The following is a 9,341-nucleotide window of genomic DNA, read 5'->3' on the forward strand; positions in this document are numbered from 1 at the left end:
AATGAAAGTTTTTTATACGTCTTTTCTGGACATTGTATAGACGTCATTTAAAGACGTGCTAAAGACGTCATTCTTAGACATCCAGAAGACGTCCTCACAGGAGCCAGAATGAAAGTTTTTTATACGTCTTTTCTGGACATTGTATAGACGTCATTTAAAGACGTGCTAAAGACGTCATTCTTAGACATCCAGAAGACGTCCTCACAGGAGCCAGAATGAACGTTTTTTATACGTCTTTTCTGGACATTGTATAGACGTCATTTAAAGACGTGCTAAAGACGTCATTCTTAGACATCCAGAAGACGTCCTCACAGGAGCCAGAATGAACGTTTTTTTTACGTCTTTTCTGGACATTGTATAGACGTCAATTAAAGACGTGCTAAAGACGTCATTCTTAGACATCCAGAAGACGTCCTCACAGGAGCCAGAATGAAAGTTTTTTTTACGTCTTTTCTGGACATTCTATAGATGTCAAGTAAAGACTTGCTACAGACGTAATTGTTAGACATCTAAAGGCAGTCAGAATAAAAGTTGTATTAGAAGTGTTTTCTGTAGTAGAAATGTCAAAGACTGTTAAAGACCCATACTGACATGGAAATCCTATATGTGCATTTTTCAAGGATCCAACTTTAAAAAATATTTACTTACAAATATTTACAAAACAGTGGCAGTGAGGGAGCTAGTTCTCACTGAGAAAAACCCAGTTACTCAATGTTAATGGTTGTCGTGTCATGAAACTGCAGACACACAGACCATAGACCTAAATAAGATTTTAAAGAATATTGATAATATTGAATATTCAATTGAATAACTGTGTAGTGTATATACTTGCATTTGTATATCTTAACAATATAACTGTAATAAACTGCTTACCATTTTCCTGTAAAACAAACTAATCACTCCAAGAAATCAACTATTCAAATCTCAAAATATATTTTTATTACTATTTTGTTCTGCTGGACCAAAACTTAACAGCCGGAAGACTAAAGTATAAATTAACACAATACAACTTAAAAGCCTGAACAGTAAAGTTGTAAATTAACACAATTTCCCTTTAACACTAGAACTCCCAAGGCGGTCATTTTGACCGTTTTTAAATTTTACAGTGTAATAACTTTGTTAAAATAAAATAAATGTGGCTGTAGGACCCTGACTTTTCCTAGATATGTGTATATTTTATTCTGACACTGTTATTTTATTAAAATCACAAAACACACAACAGTTCTGACTATTTCTACCTAGAATGACCATAACGGTCATTTTGACCGCACGCATTATAAATATCATAAGTCCGCTACATTGCAAGTTTCGCGGAGGGACTTCATCACACAACTGACGAGCGAACTTCGCTCCGACCACATGGAATCAAAAGCCATACGACTGGAGGAACTGCAAACAAAATAAAACCAAGGAGACGTGCCAAATGTCACAAAAGTGTGTGGGAGCTGCACACGAAAGGCGGTGTTTACCTGTGTGGAATGTGCGTAAGCGTCAATGATGCGGGGTGTTTGCGCCGTTCAAATGGCCAGTTAACCTGATTTTGTTCGTTAATATTTTTTGTTCACTGAAACTAATCGTTCTAGCAGTTCATTTTCTTGTTTAGCTATTCATGTTTTTTCTTAGCCTGTTTGTATACATTTTCACATTCATTTGAATTAAAATTTTGTGTCCTGTTTATACCTATCATTGTAGATCCATTTATTTTTTGATTTTGTATTGATTATTGAACTTATTTACAAACAGGGCTGTACTAAACGATATGAGCTTTGACGTTTCCTAACTTTTGTGCATGTCTATTCACGTGGTGAGTGCGGTGAAAAAAAGATTATTTTGACGCAAAACGTCCCTTAAATAGAGGCAGCGCCTGTCGGGGGAAACTTTCTTTTGTGCTTGTTTTAAGGGCTATGACGACAGGAATTAAAAGGTTCATTGGAAAAGAGAAGGTTAACATGTACAATAGATATGACATGACGAAAATGACGTTCAGTACGGCCATATGAACGTCAAAGTATGAACGGTCAGAAGGACCGCTATGGTCGTTCTAGTAGTTATGGAATTCCGGTAGTTCTAGTGTTAAATAGTCTATAAAATGTTGTTAAAACAATAACATAACAATTAACAAAATATGGCTGCTATAAGGTTCTAAAGCTTCATTTATAGCAGCAAGCAGTTTCAGATGATCGCCTACAGACTTTATTTGGGCCTCTATTGCAGCTGGGTCCCATTTCATGACAGCAGCTACAATCAAAGCAAAAAAAAATCCACATGTTAAATAAATAAATACAAATGCCACTGTTGTGGTTTAGCTTATAGCAGAGATACATAGTTGAAATTTTTTGTACTCGAATCAATTAAATGAAATAAATCACAAATCAAGTAAAATTACATCAAGCCAGATATAAGGCATTCCACACACACACACACACACACACACACACACACACACACACACACACACACACATATAGGTGCCATTTACAACTGCATGCGATTTTAGTGATCGGATAGCTATATGATCTTGAAAAGACCAGGATTAAATGGCCTCCGAAACGCATTCGTGACGCATTTGAATCTGATTGCTCACACCACTTCAGGAGGTGGTCTGGGCCGCATTCCAGAAGAAACTGGACAAGTGTAAATGCATCTGGTTGTTGAAACCACATGTAAATTTTACTCCTCCCAAAAACGCTCTAAAATAAAGTTGTGAGAGCGTGTTTTAGGCTATATGTCATGTTATAGCAAGTTATGACGACGCTACTGCCGCATCGCCGCTGACCATCTAACGTTATTCATCAAGCCAACGTGCAAACTATCGCAAATTAAAGTGAAAGTAAGTCCCCGATGCTTAACACACAGTTATCATCATTAAAAGTAAAGAAACGAAATGATCTTACCAGGGCTGTTGCCGCTCTCTCCTATTGCTGTCTTTGATTTAGAAATTTTAACGGATGATCAATAAAATGCAGTTCATATCTGTTGCTTTCGGTGACGTGAACGCCATTAAATTTGCATAGCGAGGGAATCGAAGATCTGATTTATATCCATTTTGCAAAAACACATTTATGTGACCAGGTGTAAATGGAATTGTTGTGATAAAACAGATAGCTATCCGATCTGAGAAAACGCATCAAGTGGCCAGGTTTAAACAGCCCCATACACACACACACACACACACACACACACACACACATATATTAGGGGTGTAAGTTAACGGTTCACAAAATTCATGGTTCGGTTCAATACGATACACTTGTGTCATGGTTCGGTACGTTTTCGATACAGGAAAAAGAAAGAAATGCCAGAGAAATTTCCTTGATTTAAAAAAAAAAAAAAAAAAAAATTGTATTAAACGTAACATCATAAAGTATGATTTTTTTTTTTTACTTTGAGGAATGATGAAGCTATAATCGACTCTTAGAAGCATGTAAAACAGCTACTTGAAAAAAAAATGTAATGTAATATTGTAGTTATAAACAAAGGTTTATTTTAGTTCAGATTAACTTTGAGGGCAGTAATTTTATTCATGTCAAAATAAAACCAACGTAATGTAACTTGAAAGCATTATAGCCTACTATTCCTGCCAAACTTCCATGGTTACAGTTTGTTTTACTACAGTAAATCCATGGTGAATGTTGCTGATCTGTGGACACTGGATTGTTCATTCATGGCACAATATTTCCATGTCAGCGCTGTTTGATCCGTTAATAACAGAGATATATGAATGCTTCTCAATAGATCTCGCAGCGATGTTATTACTTCAGTGGGGATCTCTTAGCGCCGTGTAGTAACAGTGCCGATTGATCAAGATCGGCTCGCGCTGCACTGGTCCAAACTGTTAAACGGCCCGTGAAGCACATAATAACAGCACCTGCTTTCTGGTCAGTTAGCCTACAGTACCTGCTTTCTGGTCAGTTAGCCTACAGTACCTGCTTTGTGGTCAGTTAGCCTACAGTACCTGCTTTCTGGTCAGTTAGCCTACAGTACCTGCTTTTTTTGTGGAAACCAAATCTTTTGATTGTGAGAGAGCCATGTGTTAAAAGTCAGATGGCACTTTGCTACTTTATGATTTGCCCTATGTCTGAACAAAAGAAATAAAAGTGAACTATCTATACCATATTGAATTGCATAGCATCATATTTTTGCAATGCGTTGAATCGAAATCGAATCGCACCGGATCGTAATAAAAGTGAATCGTATTGCATTGCATCGGTAGCTGGCAGCTGCTTATATGTATCATTAATGTATTGTATTGTTGGCTATGCATCGAGATGCGTATCGTATCGGCCTCAGTTATGGAGATGCACATCCCTAATACCTATATAGGAAAAGTAACTACATTTACATACTGTGAATCGTTTTTGCATCGACATTTTCTTAATCTTACACCCCTAATATAAACACATATAGTACTTTGGAGACCAATAGTGTTGAAATAACATTGAGACAAAGGAGGTAGAGGACGAATACTCACTTCTCTTGGTAGCTGTTCTGATGAATGACGGATCCTGGCCACAGAAAGATAAAAGAGAGAGGTAAAAGGGGGGAATTAATTAGCATGGGTCACATTTCATTCGTTTTGTCTGGTATCTAAAACTTATGTCTGATAGAAAAATGTGCATCACCAAAAGAAGGAACATGTAGATTAACACAGTGGATCTGTCCAAACGGTAATCGTTTTAATAACATTGTCATCTGTACAAAGAAAAAACGTTTCCGTTTTTAGTACATTGTTGATGTGTAAAAGTTCCTTAAGTTTGTGTGTTCTTGACGTCTTTTCTTTTAACCCTGCAGGTAGTTACATTAACGCATCTGTTAATAAAAGTTTTACCTATGGAACTTCGGTATGATGAAAATGTGTGTAATATAGCAAACCCAAACAAACAACTCAATTATTCTATGTTAAACTTAACTCTTCCACCATATCTACTTTAAAATGAAACACAGGAACTTGCCATCCTAGGTCACATTACCATAAATATAATATAAAATTACTATAAGATAAAATTACTTCAGTTAATTTACCATCGGATGCATGTCCCCCTTTGCTAACCCTTTTGTGGAAGGGCTCTTTGTGAAGGGATTTAGATGTTTGCTTCGAACATCCCTTTAATTGTACATTTATTAAATCACATGTAATGTTTATAAATAATACTAGGTAAAGGAGAGCAAACTGATTCCCCCTTCATTTTATCTACCTTATGCCGACCGAAAGGTATATGATTTTCTTTCTTCAGATGAAAACACATATTTTAGAAAAAATAAACTAGACTTTTAGAAATATTATCCATCTCTTGTGTTTGTGTGTCAAATAATGCAAGTGAATAGACACCAAAATGCTGAAGGTCGAAAAAGTCCAAGAGCATTGTAAAGCTCACATGATAAGTGCAGAAAACATCTTGTGTGAACAACACAGCAAGCTGTGAGTACGCTGTATGAAGTTTCTGGCGTATGCACTTGCATTATATTGGCTTACAATAATGGATAATTTTTCAAAAAATCTTTGTGGAAAGAAAGTCAGATATATATCTAGAATGGCACGAGAGAAGAAAAAAAGAGATCATTATTTAATTTCGGAGTGCATTGTGCCTTTAAAATTGACTGCGGATTTAAATACTGGGTAACACTTTATTTCGATAGTCCACTTTAGACATTCTACTAACTATAAGTAACTTTGCAACTACATGTCAACTATCTGTCATTAGAGTATTAGTAGACTGTCTGCTTAATATTTGCTAACACTCTGTTTTGTTGGTCCCCTAACGCATCGGTTCCCAACAGGGGGGTCGCGGCCCACAAGGGGGCCTCAGCGAGCTCTGTGGGGGGTCGCGTCATATTTTGAAAAGTTTTGAGCAATTTGCATTAAATAAAAGTCCTTAACTTTTTCCTGTTCAAAATGTATATAATGAGGGAGTTCATCATGAATCCATTTTCCAAACCGTGTTTTTGTCTTATCCTGAATCACTATGGTACACCTATAATAAGTGATTACATTGGGACTATTTTACCCTGGTTCGGATCGCTGCCGCTGCGGAGTAGCCCAGTACCTGCGTGACTCGTCATAGACGCACACAGAGAGAGAGAAGTAGTTCCGGCTACAATGTTCTTCCGAAAGACGAATTATTCAGTTAATAAACGCAAGTTTATTATCGCTCGCTATAGCGCCAAAAGCCTCAAAAGTAAAGCCTCACATTGATAAAGCCTCACAAATAACATGCAAATATTGAGGCCCCAGACAGAAGTCATTTAGTAATAGCCTAGGCCTATATTCATTCTTTTTTTACTTACACACAAGTGTGAATACTGATATTTTTGTTATTGCATTTAAAATAGGGCAAATTTATAGGCTACTCCTATAGGTTTACATTTTTAAATTACAAAGGGCCTACTAATGTTTTTGTTATTGTATTTTCAATATTATAGGCTATTATTTGTGCATAAACATAATCTGTTTATAGTAAACATACCGTTTGTTTGAAAACAACATATTTTGTCATCCTTGCTGCAAGCTTACAAGAGCGAAAATATCATTAAATGTTAAGGGGGGCCCTAAAATATTTTCTTGGGAAAAAGGGGGTCTCAGACAAAAAAAGGTTGGGAACCACTGCCCTAACAGACATTCTACTGACTATAAGTTACTTGGCAACTACAAGTCAACTTATTCTCCTAACCCGAATCCTAACATCTAAACTTAACCTACCAGTCTATTGACTGTCTACTACAGCCTACTAATACTCTAATGAGAGTTAGTTGACATGTTAGTGAAAGTGGACTATCGAAATAAAGTGTAACCAGAAGATACTGCAGTGGATACTTACTAGTGATGGACTTGTTTCTCTGTTGGTGCCTATTCTGCTCCGTAAGTCCAATGCTTGATCTAAAAATATATATATTTTTTTAAAGAGTTTTAATAGGATTATTGATCGCGTAACATAGGACCATTTTTTAATGTTCCATAAGTGTTATATAAATCTGGAGAACCCTTACTAAAAATTAACAATGTTTTGCGACACTAACCAAATGGTAATAAATTATTGTAATACGTAAAATAGGAAAGAGGCCGCACTATGCATAAACTTTTATTTGCAAAAACAGGTTTCGGTGCGTGCCTTCATCAGTTTCCACGTGCGCGAAACGCATTTTTGCAAATAAAAGTTTATGCATAGTGCGGCCTCTTTCCTATTTTACGTATTACAATTATCCAGGCCAGCACTCTAAAAGTTTATTAATATATGCAGTGAAGCCTGCTCCTATACTCACTATCCACCATAAAAACATGGTTTCTACACTATAATAAAAAACATGGTTAATTTAGCAAATGTCCTTAAAGGATTAGTTCACCTCAAAGTTGAAAATTGTGTCATCATTCACTCACCCTCAAGTTGTTTTAAACCTGTATGAATTTCTTTCTTCTGCTGAACACAAAGAAAGATATTTTGAAGAATGTCGGTAACCAGACAGACTTGGGTCCCATTGACTTCCATAGTAGGGAAAAAAAATTCTATGGAAGTCAATGGGACCCAAGTTACAGACATTCTTCAAAATATCTTTCTTTGTGTTCAGCAGAAGAAAGAAATTCATACAGGTTTGAAACAACTTGAGGTTGAGTAAATGATGACAGAATTTTCAACTTTGAGGTGAACTAATCCTTTAAAAGAACAGCTCATCCAAAAAAAAAAATAGAGTTATCTCATTATGTAGCTTACTCACCCATATGTTGAAATTGTATGAGTTTCTTATGTAGAACCATAATTAAGATATCTTGAAAAATGCCTTTTATTTTTGTCATAGGCAACAATGCATACAGTTGTTTTATTCCCAAAATTCTTGTGTTTCACAAAAGTAAGTTATACAGGTTTGAAAATACTTTCATTTTGAAAGACATTTATTTTTGGGTCAGCTAGGCCTGTAAACTCAAGAAGATAAAGCTTGTCTGGAGGGTTTGAACCAGTGCATTTGAGCCGATTCACATGTTCTGCCTCTATTTCACGTGTATTTTATGACAATACTCACCGCATCTGAACATCGTGTGGCTGGATAATATTTATTCCCCAAATGCCTGGATCATGAAGGAAACACACACATACACATCAATATTAGTTATTTGTTTTACTTACTTACGGAGACATTTGCAAAAGCTTGCTAAATTGACTACCAGCTCCAAAACATATTATTACGACTCGTTAATTTAACTGATCGGTTAGCCATCCCGCGATCAAAAGATTCATAAGCCTAGTTTGCAGATTCTTATAGTATAAGACTGTGACAGTTCCTTTCTGTCTAAAGATACAATATATATTCTCAGTTCACTAGTTGTAAGCTCCCATGCTGAGTTTATTTTATCATAAACTAAGTTAGACAAGTTACACATGCTAGCAGCACATAACATTAATACATTGGAATACCGTATGCACTAACAATATTGCTCTAATCGCGTTTAGATTCTCAATTTAATACACTAGCCTATATCTTGATGTAGCAGAATTTGTATAAAATAAAGTTTTACCTTCCGTAGATTGCAATATTTCCGTTGATAAAATTCTTTGTCCATATTCCTTGTTTGTTCTTCATTTACATCCAGCAACACCCAGCAACTCGCTCAAAATAAACATTTAGCAGTCCGATGAAAAATAATCCATGTTTTAAACGATGTAAAACCCACAGAATAGGCAAATATTGAAGATCCCGCGCAGCAGCAAAGCAAACACCGACTCACTCAACTGACGTTTATTCAAACTTGACTCGTAAAGGCGCGCATAGTTGTCATTGGCTAGATTCCTGGATGACAGACAGAATAAACAGAGAATAACCAATCATGCTCAAAACAGCTAGGAGAGACAGCCAATAGTGTGGCAACATTGCAATTACAGGGAAATATGAAAATATAATATAATATATAGCCTAATAAAAAAAAAAAATAAAAAAAATATATATATATATATATATATATATATATATATATATATATATATATATATTGTGTGCTATTTATTTGGTTGTTTTTGTAGGCTGGCTGTTATATTTAGGCTAATCAATTGGTTAAATTGTTTTTTCATTGCAGTGCATGATTAAAAATTCAACAATAAAAATGAAAGATTAAAAATACTGTAAGAACTTACAGTAACTGACCATATATAATATTTATTTACCACTGTTCTGATAAAGTGCAATTTAATAGAGCAAACAGTATATTAAACAGAGCAAACACTGCATATATTCATATACAATTCTGTATGTAGATCTATATGAAAATCTAAGGAATTGGCATCATGGTGGTGACAGTTACATTCATGTGACCCATAATGACCCTTTTACACTTTCACAAATTATTGACCTTTCCTTTA

General features: G+C 35.5%; 1 long non-coding RNA gene across 2 annotated transcripts; it reads right to left on the minus strand.

The window, feature by feature from the left end:
- Positions 1-2,129: 2,129 nt before the first annotated feature.
- Positions 2,130-8,933, minus strand: LOC309473857. 2 transcript variants are annotated; one of them, XR_014197115.1, is made up of 5 exons: positions 8,504-8,933; positions 8,011-8,056; positions 6,816-6,874; positions 4,472-4,505; positions 2,130-2,238 (listed from the first exon to the last, which is right to left on the minus strand). It is a non-coding gene; the product is annotated as an uncharacterized lncRNA (long non-coding RNA). The 2 variants fall into 2 exon arrangements; XR_014197116.1 differs by having other exon boundaries at positions 4,472-4,692.
- Between the last annotated feature and the right edge of the window lie 408 nt (positions 8,934-9,341).

This window comes from Leuciscus leuciscus (genome assembly GCF_965113295.1).
Source record: "Leuciscus leuciscus genome assembly, chromosome: 1".
NCBI lineage: Eukaryota > Metazoa > Chordata > Actinopteri > Cypriniformes > Leuciscidae > Leuciscus > Leuciscus leuciscus.